Source organism: Delphinus delphis, chromosome 13, assembly GCF_949987515.2.
Source record: "Delphinus delphis chromosome 13, mDelDel1.2, whole genome shotgun sequence".
Classification (NCBI taxonomy): domain Eukaryota; kingdom Metazoa; phylum Chordata; class Mammalia; order Artiodactyla; family Delphinidae; genus Delphinus; species Delphinus delphis.
The window spans coordinates 10,597,298-10,620,461 of record NC_082695.1 but is presented as its reverse complement, the minus strand read 5'-3'; the positions used below and the strand labels follow the sequence as shown (position 1 = coordinate 10,620,461).

General features: G+C 44.5%; 1 protein-coding gene across 1 annotated transcript in view; it reads left to right on the top strand.

Moving 5' to 3' along the window:
• The window catches only part of SUDS3 (SDS3 homolog, SIN3A corepressor complex component), a 291,148-nt gene extending 290,911 nt beyond the window's left edge, over positions 1-237 (top strand). Inside the window, exon 14 of the mRNA XM_060028081.1 lies at positions 33-237. The gene's annotated coding sequence lies outside the window, so the exon portion shown is untranslated. The remainder of the gene's footprint in view (positions 1-32) is intronic.
• Positions 238-23,164: the final 22,927 nt, after the last annotated feature.

Below are 23,164 nucleotides of genomic sequence, written 5' to 3'. Positions count from 1 at the left end.
TTTTTGGCACCTGTGCACCTATTTCCTATCAGCCCGCAGATTCCAGAACACAACGAAGTATGCCTGTTCAACTTCAGAGATGTTTATGCTACAGGGCAGGAAGCCCAACGCGTCCAAACGGCTCGAGGGGGGAGAAAGACGACAAATAACAGCGTGGAGCCCTCCACACCCATCCCGGCTTACTGTCTCCTTCCCCCACACAAACTGTAGAGGGAGAGCCCTGAGACCATCAAGAGGAAAAACAGCCTGTTTTCCGTGCACGGCGGGGACGGTGATGCGTCCGGATTCAGCTAGTTTGCAAACTGTCTGGGATCTTATATCTAAATTATGTTCCTCAAAATGTAATAAATGAGGTTTAATAGAATGCACTCAGGCGGCACTGATGAAATCTGTCATGGAAAACATTACGGTTTCATTGTTTTTAATACAACCTTCTTGGGACCCGCTTCTTATTATTTCCGCGCCTCCCCCTTTCCCTCCCATTTGCAGGTTTTTAAGTTTTGAGCTTAGCCGTGGAGTCCGGCGAAGCCCCCTGGAGAGTGATTCCCTCTCTCCCTCCTCCATTACTTGCGGCAGGGAGGAGCTGGATGCTTTGATCTAACCCTTGCTGGGATTAAACAAAGTAGTAAACAGTTTTAATACTTTTATTTAAAAACTTATTTATTTATTTATTTTTGGCTGTGTTGGGTCTTCGTTGCTGCGCGCGGGCATTATCTAGTCGCGGCGAGCGGGGGCTATTCTTCGTTGTGTTGCGCAGTCTTCTCATTGCGGTGGCTTCTCTTGTTGCGGAGCACGGCTCTAGGCACACAGGCTTCAGTAATTGTGGCACGCGGGCTCAGTAGTTGTGGCGCACGGGCTAAGTTGCTCCGCGGCATGTGGGATCTTCCCAGACCAGGGCTCGAACCCGTGCCCGCTGCATTGGCGGCGGATTCTCAACCACTGTGCCACCAGGGAAGCCCTATTTTTAGATTTTTAAGGAAAAACTGTTCTCCATACTGAATTCCATATTGTTCTCCATAATGGCTGTATCAATTTACATTCCCGCCAACAGTGCACGAAGGTTCCCTTTTCTCCACACCCTCTCTAGCATTTATTGTTTGTAGATTTTTTGATGATGGCCATTCTGACTGGTGTGAGGTGATACCTAGTTGTAGTTTTGACTTGCAGTTCTCTAATGATTAGTGATGTTGAGCATCCTTTCATGTGTTTGTTGGCAATCTGTATATCTTCTTTGGAGAAATGTCTATTTAGCTCTTCTGCCCATTTTTGGATTCGGTTGTTTGTGTTTTTGATATTGAGCTGCATGAGCTGCTTGTATATATTGGAGATAAATCTTTTTCTCAGTTGCTTCGTTTGCAAATATGTTCTCCCATTCTGAGGGTTGTCTTTTCATCTTGTTTATGGTTTCCCTTGCTGTGCAAAAGCTTTTAAGTTTCATTAGGTCCCATTTGTTTATTTTTGTTTTTATTTCCATTTCTCTAGGAGGTGGGTCGAAAATGATCTTGCTGTGATTTATGTCATAGAGTGTCCTGCCTATGTTTTCCTCTAAGAGTTTTACAGTGTCTGGCCTTATATTTAGGTCTCTAATCCATTTTGAGTTTATTTTTGTGTATAGTGTTAGGGAGTGTTCTAATTTCATTCTTTTACATGTAGCTGTCCAGTTTTCCCAGCACCACTTATTGAAGAGGCTGTCTTTTCTCCATTGTATATTCCTGCCTCCTTTATCAAAGATAAGGTGACCATATGTGCGTGGGCTTATCTCTGGGCTTTCTGTCCTGTTCCATTGATCTTTCTGTTTTTGTGCCAGTACCATACTGTCTTGATTACTGCAGCTTTGTAGTATAGTCTGAAGTCAGGGAGCTTGATTCCTCCAGCTCCGTTTTTCTTTCTCAAGATTGCTTTGGCTATTCAGGGTCTTTTGTGTTTCCACACAAATGGTGAAATTTTTTGTTCTAGTTCTGTAAAAAATGCCAGTGGTAGTTTGATAGGGATTGCATTGAATCTGTAGATTGCTTTGGGTAGTATAGTTATTTTCACAATGTTGAGTCTTCCAATCCAAGAACATGGTATATCTCTGCATCTATTTGTATCATCTTTAATTTCTTTCATCAGTGTCTTACAGTTTTCTGCATATAGGTCTTTTGTCTCCTTAGGTAGGTTTATTCCTAGGTATTCTATTCTTTTGTTGCAGTGGTAAATGGGAGCATTTCCTTAATTTCTTTTTCAGGTTTTTCATCATTAGTGTAAAGGAATGCAAGAGATTTCTGTGCATTAATTTTGCATCCTGCTACTTTACCAAATTCATTGATTAGCTCTAGTAGTTTTCTGGTGGCATCTTTAGGATTCTCTATGTATAGTATCATGTCATCTGCAAACAGTGACAGTTTTACTTCTTCTTTACCGATTTGGATTCCTTTTATTTCTTTTTCTTCTCTGATTGCTGTGGCTAAAACTTCCAAAACTATGTTGAATAATAGTGGTGAGAGTGGGCAGCCTTGTCTTGTTCCTGATCTTAGTGGAAATGCTTTCAGTTTTCACCATTGAGAACGATGTTGGTTGTGGGTTTGTCATATATGGCCTTTATTTATGTTGAGGTAAGTTCCCTCTATGCCTACTTCTGGAGAGTTTTTATCATAAATTGGTGTTGAATTTTGTCAAAAGCTTTTTCTGCATCTATTGAGATGATCATATGCTTTTTCTCCTTCAGTTTGTTAATATGGTTTATCACATTAATTGATTTGCATATATTGAAGAATCCTTGCATTACTGAGATAAACCCAACTTGATTTGGGGCTCTTGGTGTGTGATCCTTTTAATGAGCTGCTGGATTCTGTTTGCTAGGATTTTGTTGAGGATTTTTGCATCTATGTTCACCAGAGATACTGACCTGTAGGTTTCTTTTTTTGTAATGGCTTTGTCTGGTTTTAGTATCAGGGTGATGGTGTCCTCATAGAATGAGTTTGGGAGTGTTCCTCCCTTTGCTGTATTTTGGAAGAATTTGAGAAGGGTAGGTGTTAGCTCGTCTCTAAATGTTTGATAGAATTCGCCTGTGAAGCCATCTGGTCTTGGGCTTTTGTTTGTTGGAAGATTTTTAATCACAGTTTCAATTTCAGTGCTTGTGATTGGTCTATTTATATTTTCTGTTTCTTCCTGGTTCAGTCTCAGAAGGTTGTGCTTTTCTAAGAATTTTTCCATTGCTTCCAGGTTGTCCATTTTATTGGCATATAGTTGCTTGTAGTAATCTCTCTTGATTCTTTGTATTTCTGCGGTGTCAGTTGTTACTTCTCCTTTTTCATTTCTAATTCTTTTGATTTGAGTCTTTTCCCCTTTTCTCTTGATGAGTCTGGCTAGTGGTTTATCAATTTTTTTTACCTTCTTAAAGAACCAGATTTTAGTTTTATTGATCTTTGCTATTGTTTCCTTCATTTCTTTTTCATTTATTTCTGATCTGATCTTTATGTTTTCTTTCCTTCTGCTAACTTTGGAGTTTTTTGTTCTTCTTTCTCTAATTGATTTAGGTGTAAGGTTAGGTTGTTTATTTGAGATTTTGCTTGTTTCTTGACGTAGGATTGTATTGCTATAAACTTCCCTCTTAGAACTGCTTTTGCTGCATGCCATAGATTTTGGGTTGTCGTGTTATCATTGTCATTTGTTTCTAGGTATTTTTTTATTTCTTCAGTGATTTCTTGGTTATTTAGTAATGTATTGTTTAGCCTGCATGTGTTTGTATTTTTTACAGAGTTTTTTTTGTAATTGATATCTAGTCTCATAGCATTGTGGTTGGAAAAGATACTTGATACGATTTCAATTTTCTTAAATTTACCAAGGCTTGATTTGTGGCCCAAGGTATGATCTATCCTGGAGAATGTTCCATGAGCACTTGAGAAGAAAGTGTATTCTGTTGTTTCTGGATGGAATGTCCTATAAATATAGATTAAACCCATCTTGTTTAATGTGTCATTTAAAGCTTGTGTTTCCTTTTTTATTTTCATTTTGGATGATCTGTCCACTAGTGAAAGTGGGGTATTAAATTTCCCTACTATGATTGTATTATTGTTGATTTCCCCTTTTATGGCTGTTAGCATTTGCCTTATGTATTGAAGTGCTCCTATGTTGGGTGCATAAATATTTACAGCTGTTATCTCTTCTTCTTGGATTGATCCCTTGATCATTATGTAGTGTCCTTCTTTGTCTTTTGTAATAGTCTTTATTTTGTCTATTTTGTCTGATATGAGAATTGCTACTCCAGCTTTCTTTTGATTTCCATTTGCCTGGAATATCTTTTTCCATCGCCTCACTTTCAGTCTGTATGTGTCCCTAGGTCTGAAGTCTCTTGTAGACAGCTTATATATGGGTCTTGTTTATGTATCCATTTAGCAAGCCTGTGTCTTTTGGATGGAGTGTTTAATCCGTTCACATTCAAGGTAATTATTGTTATGTGTGTTCCTATTGCCATTTTCTTAATTGTTTTGCGTTTGTTTATGTAGGTCCTTTTCTTCTCTTGTGTTTCCTACTTAGAGAAATTCCTTTAGCACTTGTTGTAGAGCTGGTTTGGTGGTGCTGAATTCTCTTTGCTTTTGCTTGTCTGTAAAGGTTTTAATTGCTCCGTCAGATCTGAATGAGATCGTTGCTGGGTAGAGTAATCTTGGTTGTAGGTTTTTCCCTTTCATCACTTTAAATATGTTCTGCCACTCCCTTCTGGATTGCAGAGTTTCTGCTGAAAGATCAGCTGTTAACCTTAGGGGGATTCCCTTGTATGTTATTTGTTGCTTTTCCCTCACTGCTTTTAATATTTATTCTTTGTATTTAATTTTTGATAGTTTCATTAATTTGTGTCTTAGTGTGTTTCTCTTTGGGTTTATCCTGTATGGTGCTCTCAGCACTTCCTGGACTTGGCTGGCTATTTCCTTTCCCATGTTAGGGAAGCTTTCAACTCTAATCTCTTCAAATATTTTCTCAGACCCTTTCTTTTTCTCTTCTTCTTTGGGACCCCTATAATTCAAATGTTGGTGCATTTAATGTTGTCCCAGAGGTCTCTTAGACTGTGCTCAATTCTTTTCATTCTTTTTTCTTTATTCTGCTCTGCAGTAGTTATTTCCACTATTTTATCTTCCAGGTCACTTATCCATTCTTCTGCCCCAGTTATTCTGCTATTTATTCCTTCTAGAGAATTTTTGATTTCATTTATTGTGTTGTTCATCACTGTTTGTTTGCTCTTTAGTCCTTCTAGGTTCTTCTTAAACATTTCTTGTATTTTCTCCATTCTATTTCCAAGATTTTCGATCATCTTTACTATCATTACTCTGAATTCTTTTTCAGGTAGACTGCCTATTTCCTCTTCATTTGTTATGTCTGGTGGATTTTTACCTTGCTCCTTCATCTGCTCTGTGTTTTTCTGTCTTCTCATTTTGCTTAACTTACTGTGTTTGGGGTCTTCTCTTCGCAGGCTGCAGGTTCATAGTTCCCGTTGTTTTTGGTGTCTGCCCCCAGTGGGTAAAGTTGGTTCAGTGGCTTGTGTAGGCTTCCTGTGGTGGGGACTGGTGCCTGTGTTCTGGTGGGTGGGCCTGAATCTTGTCTGTCTGGTGGGTAGGGCTGCGTCCGGTGGTGCGTTTAGGGTGTCTGTGAATTTAGTATGACTTTAGGCAGCCTCTCTGTTAATGGGTGGGGCTGTGTTCCTGTCTTGCTAGTTGTTTGGCATGGGGCGTCCAGCACTGGAGCTTGCTGGTCGTTGCGTGGTGCTGGGTCTTAGCGTTGAGACGGAGATCTCTGGGAGAGCTCTCGCCAGTTGGTATTACGTGGGGGCCAGGAGGTCTCTGGTGGTCCAGTGTCCTGAACTCGGCTCTCCCACCAGGCCAGAGCACCAAGACCCTGTCAGCCACATGGCCGGGTACGTGGGGATTTTCTTGCCTTTTGGGAAGTCTGAGGTCTTCTTCCAGCGTTCAGTAGGTGTTCTGTAGGTGTTGTTCCACATGTAGATGTATTTTTGATGTATTTATGGGGAGGAAGGTGATCTCCACATCTTACTCCTCTGCCGTCTTGAAGGTCGCTCCTAACCTTTTCTCTTGAAGCTTTGTCTTTTCGTTCTAGGAGGGGTGCTTTCCCTAGAGACTTGTATCTTTTCACAGACCATAACTGCCTCAAGCTGTAAGAGCCTCTAGAAGTGTGAGACGTTAGCTTTCTGGCCTCTGTTGAAGAGGAAGACAAGAGGAAGGGCTGTGGATGACTGTGGGCGTGAATCCGTCTCCTTGGCCACATGGGCTAAATGTGTGTCTGAGGATGTGAACCCAGCTCTTACTAAGACTAGAGCCTCACGCTTTCCCACAGCTCCATCAGTCCTCTTGTTGTCTCTAGTGTGGCCCAACTGCACACGGGGAAACTGAGGCCCCGAGAAGAGAGGTGACAGACCCACCATCTCCAGGTCGAGTCAGCGCCAGAGCCAGGCTCCTGCTTTCCAGTCCAGCCTTTCCACTGTGCCCAGAGATCTTGCCAATGAAGGTTTTCTGTTTACATAAATTGAAAGCCTCTGGTTTTAAGCCCCAGACCTTATCTTCAAAGAAATAGGCCAGAGGATGTGACAGAGGCTGGAGGACAAAGTCATCTCGGGCAGTGCTGGCTGCAGGCAAAATCACTAAATAACCCTTCTCTAGCTCCCTGTGTTTCATACCCAGAGCCCTTCAGTTCCTCCTTAATGCCTCAGATCAGCCCCCCTCCACCCCCCTGCAGGGCCCCAGGACCAGATTGTGCTACCATTTCCATCCTGCATCCTCATCCTGCGGCATTCTGCCTGCTGTTCTCCAAGGGGACACTCTTGTCACAAGGTATCCCCAGTCCTTTGCCCCTGTAGGCATCAATGACATGAATGAATCAATCAGTGAGCTCATTTGATAAGTGAAGTTTGCAAATCCACGTGAGGGCCTCTCCCCTGAAGGAGCATTTTAACAGGGGCCTTCTGACCATTCCTCCATCCAAGGAGTGATTCCACTAGGGAAGGTTCTGATTCAGTAACAGGTGCCTGGGTAGGGAATATTCTGGGAAGATTCCAAGGGGTCTCGGACTCTCCTGTCTCCTGGTTAACTGTCAAATTGTTGTCCCATTCTGGCGGGGAAGTTGGGACAGGATGTGTAGGGGCTGCCCCCTATACATTTTATTTGTATATAAAATATACAGAATCTTTGGGAACCCATATGTGTCTGGGTTCCTGGCTGAGCCAAAGTGGAACCTGGGTAAATGGCCCAGCAATCCCATTTCCACTTCTTGGGCACACATCAAATTTCCCAGCTCCCTTTGCAATCAAGTTGGATCCACATGACTGGGTTTAGGCCCTTGGCTAAAATGTGGGCATCTCTTTGAAAGTTCCTCTCCCCTCACTTCTGCAGTGGTGGTGAAGTATTCAAGGTTGCAGCAGCTCCTGATGAAAGGAGGCTGGATCCCTGAGTCATCACTTGGAAGAGAGCCACCAGGAAAGCCTGTCCATCTGCATCAGACTGTGAGGTCAGTGGGAAATAAACCTGATTGTCTTAGGCCACGGAGACATGGGGTTGGTTTGTTAGAGCAGGTGGCCACGCCTTCTTATATCACACACAGGGTGTGTGATGCCAGAAACTGCTCTTCCCTGGATCTCTTTGCATCCAGTGATTTGCACTGGAGGCTTCTGGGAAAAAAAAAAAATTCCACCAGCCGTAATGCGTGGTGTTCAGACACAACAAGCACGCACACACCACAGTGTGGCAGGGGGAGGGGAGGCTCAATGAGAAGAGACTGTAAGGTGACAGAGGGATCTGTTCCAGTGAATCTGCTGGTGGGGAAAACATTCCATGGGCATAGTGACTCAGTCCCTGCAAGAAGGCTTAGTGGTTGGAAGAAAAAAGGAGTTCTGACAAAAACAAACAAAGAGAAAATAATGTTTTAAAACCCCCAAAATGCGGCTTTGACTTTTGTCATACTGGACTTGGCACTGTTGAGAGGAAAGGAGTGCCTGTGTAAAATGCAAAGTGTGCGACACTGTGGTCCAGCACCAGTGCCGCGGGGCCCTTCCGTGGAGCAGGCTGAGGGGTAAAGGATGCTCGGCCGTGAGGTGAGTGCCAGTCGAGGGAGCTGCGAGTCCCCGGGCTGGAGAGCAGTGCTGCGCTGGTGTGGGTGGGGAAAGAGCGGCTGCCTGAAATGCCAGACATGAGTGCAGTGTCAGCCCCTGCGGACTCCCCAGCTTCCAGATTGGGACAGGAGCCTTGAAGGAGGCCCAGGCTTCCTCCTGCCGGGGAAGGGGCCGTGGAGATCTGTCCTCCCATGTGACGGTGTTTGTGCACAGCAGCTGGAGAGTCCCAGCAAGGCTCAGGTGACCATCCACACCGGCGTATCATTAAATGTGAAGTTAACACAGGGCTCCCTGAGTCGAGAACTACCGGGGGATTTACAGCAAAGGAATCGCGATGACACTGGCCGACTCAGCCTTGCTACCGGAGGACACCAGGGGATGGATCGGGGCTCTAAAACGCTGCAGCAACACCTATAGCTGCTGGGGACCCTTTGCGCCTCTTTCTTCCTTGCTCCAGATTGGTTGCCTTTGCAGACCTAGTTGTCATCCCCCTTCCCCTGCCATCTCTCTGCAGGAAATTGCAACCCTCATCCAGCACAGGTGTTCTGTCTCTCTCTGATTTTTAGCTGCTTAGAATGTGAACACAAAGGGAAAATGCAATTTCAAAAAAAATACGTAGCTGTAACTGATTCATTAATAGCCCATAATGCTGGTAACAGGCAATCTGTAAGTCTGTTCTTAAGAATTTGTAGGGCAAATATTCCAGCACCGCATTAAAGACAGCACTCATAAATGCCTGCAAGCCTCCATCTATTAACTTAGGTGGTGGGAGAATATCATATCTGTAGGAAAACAAACAGAGATCCCACCCCCTGCTTTGATTTCCTCAGAAGCTCCAAAAAGCGCACAGTAAGTAAGCAAATTGTATGACACGCCGTAGGCAAAAGTGTCCCATGCATAGAAATCAGAGGTTGACTTTCTTAATGTGTGTGTGTGTGCTTTTTAGAAAGAGCCTGAGCTTGGGGGAGCGCAGGAGGGGGGTCAGGAAGTCTTCTTTGGTAGGGGGAGGGGGCTGGAGAGAGGCAGAGGCTAGGAATCTAGCAAGGCATTAGAGCCTTTTCCTTTTTTAAAATTCATTAATACTTAAAATAAATTTGAATGTAAACGTAAAACATGCTCACTACTGAATATTTGACAAATAATAGGCAAGTGTTTAAAAAATAGAAAAAAAACCCGCGCAATTCGAGCAACCATGGATGACTTCCTTCTTTTAAGTCACCGTTTCTTACAGAATGGTGGTTTGGCCATTTCATCAAAACTTGCGGGGATGAGGTGGGGGACCTCATCGAAAATAAAGGTATCCAGGCGCACCCAAATCCACTGAATCAGAGTATCTGGATGTAGGGCCCTGGCACGGGTGTTTTCAGCAGGCTCTCCAGGCGGTTCTGAGTGAGGCGTACTGAAGTTTGAGAACTCTGGTTTTCTTAAGTGATTGTCACCTCAACACAGTTCCAAAATGGCAACTCTCAGGTCCGCGAACTCACAATTACTTGGAGGACGTCTCTATTCACAATTGCCAAAAGATGGAGACAGCCCAAATATCCATCAGTGGACGAAAGGACAAACAAAATGTGGTCCATCCAATGGAATAGTGGTCAGTCCTAAAAGGAAATGAAATTCCGACACATGCTACAACATGGATGAACCTTGAAAACATGATGCTAAGTGAAAGAAGAGAGACACAAATCACATGGTATGATTCCATTTATATGAAATAATGAGAGTAGGCAAATTCATAGAGTCAGAAGACAGATTAGTGGTTGCCAGGGGCTGGCAGGAAGGGGGAATGGGATATAGGGGTTTCCTTTTGGTGTCTTTTTTTTTTTTTTTTTTTTTTTTTTACTTTTTGGCCATGCCACATGGCATGTGGGATATTAGTTCCCCGACCAGGGATCAAACCTGCGCCCCCTGCATTGGAAGCGTGGAGTCTTAACCACTGGACCGCCAGGCAAGTCCCTGGGGGTTTCCTTTTAATGGGTAAGGAGTTTCCTTATGGGATGATGAATATGGTTTGGAACTAGATAAAGTTGGTGGTTGCATATCATATCATTGTGAATGTGCCAAGTGCTACTGAGTTGCACACTTTAATATGGTTACGTTTGTGTTATTTGAATTGTATCTCAATAAAAAGTAACCACTTGAGGAAATGAAAAAGTCCAAATTTCCTGTCCCTGTCCCAGGAGATTCTGCTTTAGTATATCTGGGGCAGAGACGGGGACTCTGAATTGTAGAAGGAAACCTCAGCACTACTTTTTATGTAAGACCAGGTTTAGGTTCCCCTGTCTGAGCTAAAGATCTAGAAGGGAGACAGGATTTGCCAAAAATGTAAGCCACCTGCAGAATCATCATCTCCCTTTTAGCTCTCCCTGCCCACTATGTAAGTCTCTGTTATGGACTGAATGTTTGTGTCCCCTTCTCGTCCAAATTCTTATGTTGAAGCCAGAACTCCCGATGTGATGGTATTTGGAGGTGGGGCCCTTGGGACGTAATTGGGTTTAGATGAGGTCATGAGGGTGGAACCCCCATTCTCTCTCCACCATATGAAGACACAGTGAGATGGTGGCTGTCTGGCAGTCAGGAAGAGAGTCCTCACCAGGAACTCAATTTACTGCTAGCTTGATCTTAGATTTCCCAGCCTCCAGAACTGTGAGCAATGAGTGTCTATTGTTGGAGCCAGCAGCCTATGGTATTTGTTATAGCAGCCGGAGCTAAGACAGCCTCCTAAGGCTTGATACTCTAGCTTCCATGGCCCCTGCCTAGAGTGCCCCCCTTCTTCTTGACCTCTCCAAACTTATCCCAAACCTCAGCTCAAGTTCCGACTTGAGAAAACTTCTGGAGCAGAGTCTCCTGCCTTCCCCAGGGCTTGGGCGTTTCGTCACTACCCCCAGAATTTAGTGAGTTGAGTAAGACGGTCCTTGACTACATTCGATTCTGCTTCTTCCTGGTTCTACTGGCTGCATATGTTTTTCATCATTTGTTAGTTTCATTTTCGTTCATTTTTTTAAAAATGTAACTTTCACACTTGATCTTGGGTGAGAATTCATCTGTCTCCCTCTCTCAGCTCTGAGCATCCCTGGGGCGGAGTCATCTAAGGGCCTCCCTCAGGGCCCACACACATATCACAGTGATTCCTTCTCCCTAAGGCTCTCGTTTTCAGTCAGCAGACCACCTCCCTCCCCTCATCTCCTGCAGTAATCACAACAGTGATAAAAACCAAGGAGTAGTAGCAGTGTGGTTTATTGAGCACTTATTATGTCCCAGGCATTGTATCAATTTTTTACATAAACCTTCTTGGATCCTTGCAACAAACTTAGAAAGGTATCTTTACAGGTAAGGACACTGAAGCCTAGAAAGCAATTTGCCCAAAGTCAAAGATAACAAAGTCAAAAATGAGGCAGAGCTAGAACTCGAACTCAGCTCTGTCCGACTCCCAAGTCCATGTTTCTAACCACTAACCCCCTTGGTGCCCAAATGGGGCCCTTAGTGCTACTTACCTTGAAGGCTATGGTTTCCCATCACTCATTCATTCAAACTTTGCGAGACACTGAGTAAAGTGCTAGAGACTCAGAGGGAAGTGAATGAGGTGAAATCCCTGCTTGTATTTGAGACAGACTTCAGTTGTTTGTTCACTGACCAGCACCCACTTATATTTCACAGATCACTTCCTTTATGGGTAACCTCCCCCATAGCAGGGCCGTAATTGGAGGCTCTGCTTTACTCTGGACAAGGGATGGGCCTGTGCCCTTATCAAGGGCAGTCCACTGTTCTCTCTGGAATTTGATTCTGAACAGAGGGACAAGGCATCCGAAAGGGTCAAGGTTCTCAGTGGCCTCATGCCCAGTTTCTACTTCCCGGCTCCCTGGAGCGTCCTTAGTTAATTCTCAAGGCCCAGTCTCGAACCTCACATTGATTTCTTGAGCTCTGACATCCTTCCAATAAACTCCCTTGCTGCTTAAGTTCACCAGGGGCTGTCTCTGTCACTCACAACCAATGAGCCCTGACCACACACAAATAAGCAGTGTGTAAACTGGGAGCCCAGTCCGAGGGCACCCAGTTCAGCCTGAAGGGGTCAGAGAGGCATCTTGGGAGAGGTAACATATGAACTGAATCTTGGAGGATGAATAAGAATTAGTGAGATAGAAAAGTGATGGGGGAAGGGTGCATAGGCGGAGGGAAAATATGCTCGTAAGTGACAATGGTCAGTAGTTCTTATTGGGCGCTTTCTCACTTAGCTCCCACAGTAACCCCTGGAGGATGCTGCTCTCACTGCTCCCATTGACAGTCAAGGCTCAGGGAGGCTGTGTGATTTGCTTACGGCCACGCAGCTAGTGAATGGTAGAGATGGGATTTGAACCCAGTTCTTTCTAGAGGCCTGATTTCACATTAGGGGGTTAATGGTCAGTCCTAAGAGAGCCAGGCAAGGGGCCATCCTGGTCAGTTGTCCTCATCTCTCCTGGGGCAGTGGCATTCTTGTCGTGTGAGTCCCATCTCTGGCCATTTCTGGGTATCCCCAGGGGAGGCCTGTTCTGCATGCTTGCGGGGCTAATGGTTGAGATGTTTTCAGTTTCCTCAGAAAGAGCCATCATTTCTTTCCTTTCAGGCAATTAGAGGAGCCAGGCAGCAGGAAGGCTGGCTTCCAGATGTGCGCCTGCGTGTGTGTGTGTGTGTGTGTGTGTGTGTGTGTGTGTGTGTGTGAGCTGGAGGACGGAGGTGACAGGACATGTTCTGGATTTCACAGCCTGAATTAACCTCTCCTCTTCCTAGATCCTTCCTTTCTTCCCACCCACTCCTCCATCCAATTTATTCATTTATTTCTCTCCTTTCTTACACAAATACCACAAGCTCTTTTTTGGAAATATTCAGTTAGAAAAACAGAAAAGAAGTTGGGGTGGGGGGCGAGCAAATTCACTACCCCTGTCAAATTCACAACCGGCCACCGTCAACAATTTGTGATCGCCCAGTTTTATACTCTTTTATAATCAGCCTTTAAAAACAACAAAAACTAAGAATATATTAATATTACACATATCTTCCTGTGGCAGGAATTTTTGTTGGCTGCATAGTATTTATTTTTGCGACTGTTTATTGAGTGTCTACTCTGTACCAGGCAGTGCTCTAGGTGCTGAGGATGCTTCAGTGAACAAGAAGGCAAATCCCTGCCTTTCAATTAAAAGCCACAGTCCTCACCACGGCCTACAGACCCTACACAACCTGCCCCTGGTGTTCAGCCAGTAGCTGACTTTCTCACTTCTGCTTGAGAGCAGCAGGACAAAGAACGAGATCGCCTGTTGGAGTGGCCAGTAAGCCAGGGGCCAGGGGCCATTTGAATCTCCCTGTTCCCTTTCTGTTCTAGCTTAACTGCGACTCAAAGAAGCTAAGGACACAACATGGGGATTGCAAAATGGACATGGTTCTTGTCCTCGGGGAGCTCACAGCCATCTAGGTGGCTTTAAACTTTTCCCATTATGAATGTGCTGCGGTGAACACTAGAGGATCATGCTGGTGGAAGGTGGGAGGAGATGCTGCCATTGGTCTGGGGAGACCTGAGAAGATGGATGACACATCATTCTGGGCTTGGGAAACAGCAGAGTATATTCCAGGAGTAAAGGAAGCTGGGCTTTGCTGCTCATTCAGCTCCTAACCCTGAAGTCCTGGGAGGGTCTTAAGCAAAGCGTTCTACCTCATGAGAGAGCCCCCTCTGTAAAATGGGAACAATGACCTGAGGTGTACTTATCAGGAGAATTTTCTCCAAGTGGGATGGGTTTTCCCCACCATTTGTAATGACTGCTTCCCGTTTGTAAGGATTTCATGCCTTTTCCCCACCATGTGGTTTGTACTAGTTACCATTTATTGAGCCCTTCTTCTGCTCCAGGCATGGTCCCAGAGACTTTAAATAAACTGTCTCATTCAGTCCCACAACGTAGGAATGATTATATGGAATCCAAACCTCAGAGAGTTTGAATGACTCACCCAAGTTCACACAGCCAAGAAGGGGCAAAACCAAAACACCTACACAGGTCTGCTGAGTACAGAGCAGGTGTGCTTTCTTTTTTGCTAGAGGCACTAAAATGACCAGTTCTTTTTACTGGACAACTCTCTCAGGATGAAGTACAACTCTTCAGATAGAGCTTAGCATTGCAAAACCAAGCATCCTGGAATGAAATTGTAAAAAATACATTTCAAAAGAACATAACAAGGTTTTTGGACTTCCTTGGTGGCGCAGTGGTTAAGAATCCACCTGCCAATGCAGGGGACACGGGTTCGAGCGCTGGTCCAGGAAGATCCCACATGCCATGGAGCAACTAAGCCCATGAGCCACAACTACTGAAGCCCACACTCCTAGAGCCCATGCTGTGCAACAAAAGAAGCCACTGCAATGAGAAGCCTGTGCACCACAACGAAGAGTAGCCCCCGCTCAATGCAGCTAGAGAAAGCCCGTGCACAGCAGTGAAGACCCAGCGCAGCCAAAATAAATAAATAAATAAATTTATATATTAAAAAAGAACATAACATTTAAAAATGTGTCTCTTTTCATTGTTTTTCTTTTTTCCTCATTATGAAAGCAATTCATGTCCACTGTGGAAATTTGGAAAATACAGAAAAGTATAAAGAAGAAAATAAAAAACACCCTAATCTTATTATAGGAAGAAAATAGCTGTTAACATTTATTTTTTTTTATCGTCCCAGTATTTTTTCATATGCCTAAATGTACATATATATTTTTTTAACATAATTGGGATTGTCCTGCCAAATTGCTTTCTAGAAATGTTGAACTAATTTACAATCCCACCAGCAGGGTTTGAGAGTGCTTCCTTTACCCAGGCCAGCATAGAGGTTTTCTTTTTGTCTTTGGTAATTTAATAGCTTTAAAGCCAGTGGCTTGTTTCCATTTGCATTTCTTTGATTACTGAAAAGGCTGAGTTAAAAAAAATCATAAGCTTATTAGACACATATATTTATCCTACTGAGAATTGTTTTTCATGTCTTTTGTTCATTTTCTTTTGTTGGAGTTTTAGGGTTTTTAATATATTTCTTATTGATTTACAGTGGCTCTTTATATATGACAGAGCTTTAAGATTTGTCTGGGGGTAATTGGGGGGATGTGTACTTTCCCCTTGGTCTTCCATATCTATTTCAGTTTCTTTTTAAGAAGTTGGCTGTTTGGCTTCCTAAATTGTCTTATGGTTTTGGGGAGAGCAAAAAAGATTTTTTAAAAAATTGTGGTCAAATATATCATTATTTTCCTCATGATAAAATTTAAAAATATGGATTTAAGACTTTACCCTATCACTGTATATCATTCATTAGTCCTAGTTTCTCTAGCTTAGTGGTCCTCAAATATAACTGCAAATTAGTATAGCCTGGGTTACAAAAAAATCCCAATGCCTAGACCATACCCAAAATGAATTAAATCAGAATCTTGGTGGGAGTGAGGGGGTAGGGAAATGGGGTTGAACTTGGGCATCAATATTTTAAAAAAAACGCTGGTGAGTTCAATGGGCAGCCGCAACTGAGGACCACTGCTTTAGCCCCGTTCTTCCCTCAGTGGGAAGGGTCATCGTCGGAACGATGTAACCAGTACAAATCAGTAAAAATGCAGTCTAGTCACTATACCCTTGTACTGTACACACAACACCAAAATGGACCTCTTTCTTTTTGGAGCAGAAAATAGTGAAGCCAGTAGTGAAGCCAGGCAGATCTTGGGGAATGCTATGGGGCTGTATGCTCAGGGGGGAGGTAGGTGGGGGGGAGGTAAGTGGGAGGCAGAGGAGAGGGGCTCTGATCTAAGTCATTTAGAGAAAACAATGAAATGCAGAGGGAAGAACAAGCAGTGCAGAAGCCTGGTTTTAGTATATCCATTTTACTCACGAAGAAATTGAGGACCAGAGAGGCTAAGCCAGTTACCCAAGGTCACGCAGCAATTTGTAGACTGAGTGACATGTTCCAATTTTTGAGGAAAGGGGAGGGAGATTCACTAGATATTGTGCCATCCATGCCCTTTTGGGAGAGGTACTTAATGGGGGTCCTTCCTTCCAGAGTCTTTTCTGCATTTAGAACAACTGAGATTGCTGGATGAGCTGAATCACCTTTCTCATTCATCACCCATGGTGAGAAAGTTCATGAAAACAGCTAAAACCAAATATGTGATTTTGGGTTACTTTTGTCTAGGATTGCCCAAACCAGCATCCCTTTCTGGTGACACAAGTAGTTGGAAGTTGGTTATAGACTATGATGTTCCATTTTTAAAGGATGTGGGTCTATGTTGGCAGAGACCAGGGTGGCCTTCCTGAGGTCTTGTACAGCCCCAAGCACAATGTCTGGTCAATTGGAGGCTGAACTGGAGCTTGTTTGGATGCATGCAGTGTAATAAGATTTTTTTCAGTCTTCCAACAGCTCTAGGAAGCAAGTACCAGCTTTATCCCCATTTTACAGATAAGGAAACTGAGGCACACAGTTTAAGCCACATGTAGCTCAAGGTCCTCGTGCTGATGAATGGTGGAGTGCAAACACTGGCAAAGGATGGAATAACCTACATGCCTCTCCCCCAGCCCAACTAGCAGCAGCCCCCCAATTGCATATCTATTACCCTTCTCATCACCTTACTCTTCCACTCTCCACCTGGGAGATCTGCCTCTCAAAGCCTTTTCCTCATCAAAGGGTGACAGTGTTTCTCTCCAGAGCGACTCTTGGCATGTAATTACTAATCACATGTAGGCAATCAAGCTGCATTTCCATCCCCCCATTTTCCTCCCTGCCTCCCCTCAAGAGACACCTTTCTGGGGGGAAGGTGACTCCTTCAGGAATTCAGATTAACATCAACCACAGGGGTGGGGAGTGGGGAGAGAATGAAGAAAGGCATCAAACTCGTTTGCAAATCGCAAATGACAAGGCATCTTCAGCTCTGGTTTGCTCTCTGCTATTTTAAGGGGCCTCATTTAGCATAATATTTGCATCGTTTGTGTCTTACCCGATAATTAGGAGTAGAGACAAATTCTTCTTGTTCCCAGACTAAGGGCATTGGGGTGGAGAATAAAGGAAGCTCTGGAGACAGCCCTCAGGCAGTAAAGCCTTTAAAAGTTATTCCCTCCAGCACCCACTGTCTTGCTAAAATTCCCTGAACACCAGCCATTCTGAACTGGGGCCACTGCTCATTGCTTGGCTTCAGGGAGCCTATGAGAACCTATGGCCCCTCTGAAAGGCTAAGGAGAATTCTGTGTCTGAATTGTTTGCAATTTTATCCCGCCTGGGGAGAAGGTCCATAGCTCTCTTTAGTTTCAGAAGTCTGCAACTCTTAAATTAAGAATGACTCTCAGTGGGCATCTGTTGTGCTTCTTCAACAACTATCCACTCTTCTTCAGGTCCCAGCGTCTTGATTTTCCTTTGGGAAAGTAACCCTCCTCCAGCCTCATTCCATTTTAGGACTGTCCAATAGAATTTTCTGTGATGATGGAAATGTTCCATGCAGTCCGGCTCTCCACCAAAGAGGGCTCAGGAGCTACTTGCGTTGGCTGCAGCGGTCATGTGGGTCCCTGGTGGTCCACATCTTAGCCTGGTTTCTCCCCAAGCCTGATAAACTCTTCCTTCCCTTTGATTTACTTGTCTTTCTGATGGCTACTGCAGTAATGAGTCAGTGGCTGAGTATATTTAAATGCAAAATACCATTATCCTTCATTAAAAGGTCTGTCACCACTGGCCTTCATAGGAGAGAGTGATTATGCTATTAAAAGCCCCTTGACACATGGCTCAGGAATGACCAGCCCATTCCAGGGTTCCTGCTTCCCTCCCCAGGAGAACCATCTTCGGACTCAGCTGCTTATGCTGATGAGGGCAAGGCAAATCTGTGTGCAGCCAAACTTGTAACTGGGGTAGGGTGCCAAGGGCTTGGGACAGTGCTGCCTCATCTTCACCAGCCTGCCAGGTATCTGGGCAGAATCCTGTTGCCTTCCAGAGGAGATTCATTTCCCATCTCTCTCATCATTGGATCTTCAAGCCTGATTTGAAATCCTTGTTCTCTTTCAATATCCTTTTAGAAAAAACAACTCCCTTTTAAATTGCCCACCATTCAACCTTTTAAGGTCTGATTGGTTCCCAGGGTGGTTTGTGACAGTAGTTAAGAGCACAGGCTTTGGAGGTGGGGATGATTATGCTTATGCTTCTGCCACTTATTCACTGCATGACCTTGAACAAGTTACTTAACCTCTCTAAGCCTCAGTTTCCTGAATTTCAAATGGAAATTAAGAGTAGGGACAACTGTTGGTTTCCTAGCCAATAGCATGTGTCATTTTTTTCCTCAAGTTTACCTCCCATTGTAACGGTTGAAAAAGCCAAATACTTTTCCAGCCTTCCTTGCAGCCAAGCGTGACCATGTGACTGAGTTTTGTCCAATGAGTTCAAAGGGAAGCTGGCATAGAGGATTCTGGGAGTGATTTTTTTCCCATAGAAAAGAGAGCAGTACATACTTGAGGATAGAGCTCTCTCTCTCCCTTTCCTCCTTTCTGCTTTGAATGTTGTTGTGTGGGGTTATAATGTCTGGATTATGATGTCTGGAGCCATGGTAGCCATCATGTGATCATGAGGCAACAAATCTGTAAATGAAAAACCAGTACTCTGAGAATGATAGAAGAGAAGGATATAAGAACCTAGGTACTTAATGATGTCATTGAGATACTGAACCAGCAGTGGGACATCCAGTTTCCTTGTTAAGTATGTCCTGTGGCTTAAGCCATGGGTAGTCAGGTTTCCTGCTTCTGGCCGGTGAAAGCATTTATAAATGACAGATCAAGCCCAGGCTCACAGGTTGTTGTGAGGAATAAGTATGATAATGTATAGAGCGTTCCCTGCATAGTCCCAAGAACATGATGAGCAGACAGTAAAACAGCGTTTACTGTTGGTAGGAATAACTATGTGCCGATATTCACAGATGAGATTTGCGGAATCGTGGGGAAATTTGCAATAGATAAAATTTGGCCCTCTTCTGCCCTCCCTTTCTATCTGGATAGATATTGGAATCCTAAAATGTTAGCACCAGAAGGGACTCTGATCTTAAATTCAGTCTGACCCTTTTCATTTTAAAGACAAGGAAACTGGTCCTCAGAATGGGGAAGCGGCCATCCCCAGGTCACATAGCATGTTAGTGGCAGATGATGGCAAAACCAGGGCTAGAGCTTAACGTCCCTTGGACTTAGGGGCTGAAGTTCTTTCATTCACACTCAGTTGCCTTCCATTCCCATTCCGACTCAAAGGCTGTTGTGGGAGGGATGAGTATAAAATGAGACATCACATAGGGAGTAATCTTGAAAAATTTGGGAAGCATTCCACATGAATAGAGTTGTGATTCTTAGTACAGGTGGTTCAGCACTTTGCTCCTTTGTGAAATTAAATGGGCAGGAGATATCCTGGGAGTAGGCAGGGTCTCTCTGTGCCCAGCTAGGCGGTCCACCTGTATTCATTGGTTCACTGATCCATTCACTGATTGTTTCATTTATTCAAGAAACATTTGCTGAGAGCCTGCTGTGAGCCAGACACAGGGTAGATTTTGTTTAACATTTGTGGGAATGAGTTGGAGCAGAGAATACTAAGCTAAACTCCTACCCGCATCCCCAGGAAGAAGCCCTATAGTTTGCTGAATTAAATTGTCGCCTGTGAGGACTGATTTGAGATCCACTTGTCACAGTGGATTCTCTTCTGTTTGGATCCTCAGATGTGCCGGAAAATCGGATGATATTCCCTATTGCTCAGATTGCTTTTGGGGGGACAAGTCTTGAGAAGATCTTAGTTACTTAGGAATTTAGTTTGGGGAACGTTCATACTGATTTAGTGGCCTCTTCCTAGGGCGAGAGACACACTGGGATGGGGCCTGAGGCGTGGCAGTTTTTATAAGCAGGGGCGGGGAGAAGGACCTGAGAATGGAGATGGATGGCTTTAGACTGAGAGCAGACGGCAGTGGGTAGAGAGTGGCTAGAAGTATGAGAACCTAGGCTTTCAGGTCAGAGAGGCTTGTTTTCAAATCCTGTGCTGCTCATTCCTAGCTGTGTAACCTTTGGTGAGTCAGTCACCCTCTCTGTGCCTCAGGTGTCTATAAAATGGAAATATTACTTGTTGTAGAGATTAAGTGAGATGATATATTTAGAGCTTTTTGCACTGCGGCTGGCACACTGTATCTATCCCAGGGCAAGGATTTGAGTTCAAGTAGTTTATTTGGGAGGTGAACCCAAGAATTATCAGTAGGGTAGTGGGAAAGTGACATAGGGAAGGGGGAAAAAAGTCAATAAGGCTTGTTATTGAGCAAATTAGCACCGAGTTCCAGTGGTCCTAATATTGAGCAAATTAGGACCACTGGAACTCAGTCTCTCTGGGGACTTGTGAGAGGCGTTGTAGAACACACCTCAGTTATCCCACGTAGGAGGTCAGGAAGCTGGGGTATTTACCTTTCAGTTCCCAGCCATCATCGGGTAACTGCGGCCACTGGGCATTAACTTGCAGAACTCCCAGAATGTCCCGAGCAGGCAGGAAGGAAGCCTCAGGTGGAGACTTGCAGTGCTTGCTGTCCAACACTCTCAGCATATGTTGGAACAGTGAGTGCCCAGGGGATGTGGACAGGTTGATCTGAGTTCAAAGTCATGTGTTACCACTTACGACTGCTATATTTTTCTTGAGCAAATCATCTAATCTCTTGGCTATTCAGAGGGTGGTTCATAGAAGCAGGGCATCCCCTGGGAGCTGTTAGAAGTGCAGGTTTTCAGGTCTCTTTCCAGATGTATTAGTTATCTATTGTTGCATGACAAACAACTCTGAAACTCAGCAGCTTAAACAGCAAACAGTTACTGTTTTGGTTAGAATTGCTTGCTTTCATTGACATGCATGGGGACTGTTGCTTTGTAGTTAAGGAGAAGGGAGATTTGGGGCCGGGAGGGCTGGGGGAAGAAGAAGAGGAAAATAAGAATAACCAAGTGTCTGTCTCTCCCCTTAACCAGATTCATCTCCATCCACACCGAGCTAATGGCCTAATTTTGATCTCCAGTGAAGTTAGCAGTTAGATGAAAAGTCAGAGCTGTCAGGTGCAAGAAATACGTGATTCTGGACGCAAGCAGGGCTTCTAAGGGAAAGAAGTGGGAGGCTGATTTAAGGAAAATTCATCTCTACAATTTTGCCTGAAGCCTCAGTGCTGCTCTGGCCTCTGAGGGTTCATGGTGCCCTCTAGGGGATATAGCCAGGTGGCAGGAGTCATAGAGAGAGCTTTGAGCAGCTGAGACCCAGTTTTCCGCTCTGTGTCCCTCCTCCTGTGAGTGGCTTAGGACCTATGTCAGCACATGAGGGCTCCCATTAGTAACTGCTCACTAAGCTTATAGCACTATTCTAAGCCGCTTAGATACATCGTCATTTAAGTCCCACAACAAACTCATGAGGTGGGTTTCTATTATTATCCCCTTATTACATATGAGAAAATCAAAGGTTATAGTGGTTAAGTAACTTGTTCAAGGTCACACAGCCAGGGAATGGCAGAGCCAGGACGTTAATGTGACCTCAGGTGTACTTATAAGATGCAGGACGGAGACAGTCAGGTTGCACACCTGTAGACTGTCAAGCACCTGACGATTACACTTCAGGGAATGTTTTCTTCTGTTGGTTTCCATGTTTTTGCCACAGTCGCCTTTGTTCCTTCTAGCCATCTTGAGTAATGTAAATTTTTGTTTCCCTGCTGATTTATTTATCCATTTATTCAGTAAATGTTTACTGAGAGCTTACTATGTGCCAGGCGCAATTTAAGGGGCTGGGGAAGCAGCAGGGAATGAAACAGACAAAAATCTGTCTTTGTGGTGCTCACGTGCTAGTTCTCCAATAACGGACAAATGAGTTGTCTGGTATAGTAGAAGGCGATGTCTGCTATAGGAAAAAAATAAATCAGAGTAAGGGTGATTGGTGGTGTATGTTGCAGTGTTAAATAAGGTGGTCAGGAGGTAAGGGGATGAGCCAGATGGCTACCTGGGGGAAGGTCACGAGGGGGAGTAGCCAGTGCAAAGCAGATGGCCAGAGTGTATGCTGGGCGTTGTAGAAGCAACAAGGAGACCAATACGACTGGAACAGAGTAGGGGAGAGTAGGAAGAAGCGTGATCATAGCAGTAGCTGTGGCCAAACAGGTAGGGCCATATAGAGACTTCGGCTGTTACTTTGAGTGACTTGGGGAACCATTGGAGGGTTTTGAAAAGAGGAGTGACGTGAGTCAGTTTGTTTCAAAAGGAACACAACAGTGTGGCAATGTTATTGCATTGAGAATGGGCTATAGAGGGGCAAGGATGAAATCTGGGAGACCAGTGAATAGGCCACTGCAATAATCCAAGTGGAGGTGGTGAGAAGTAGCCAGATTCTGGATACAGAAACTAAGAGTTTTGAGCAAACATGAGGTTCAGGATTTATCTCCTCCATCCTCCATAGCTGCCCATGTCTTGGGAGCTTGTGTGACTGGGATCCTTTTGTTCTGAAGGCAGCTACCGAGACCCTAGCCTCCACGGGGCTACACGTATCAGACGTGTCGGCGCCAGGAGTTATTGCTGGCAACATCTTTTGTCTCATCGGCAGGGAGACCAGTGGAAGCTTTTATCTTAATTAGGTTGCACAGGGTACCATCATCCATCTGCCTTCCCTGATTAACTTGGGGGAGAATACGAGGGTGATGGTGGAAGGGGAGACAGCCCCAAGCTGATAAATATGTATCAGAACAGACTGGTGGGAGTCTCTGAGGACTCGTCAGAAAGGAGGAGGGAGAGGAATAGGATTTGTCAAAGATGTTTTGGTGGAGAAGAGAGTGCGCAAGGCTGTCTTGTGGTAGGGAATTGATTCGGGAATCGCTCCTGTGGGCTAAGCCTGCCTTAATGGGAGAACTCCACCTGCACCTCCCAGACTTGGGACATTGTTTATGTCACCAGCCTGGTCAGGATGTCAGGATCCTGGAAACGCTACTGATGTCTGCAGTAGGAGTGGCTTATGTAGCCTGCCACAGCTGGATATGACAATGGTGTCTCATCTTGGATGCACATTAGATTCATCAGTGGAGAATTAGAAAGGAGGCAGGAA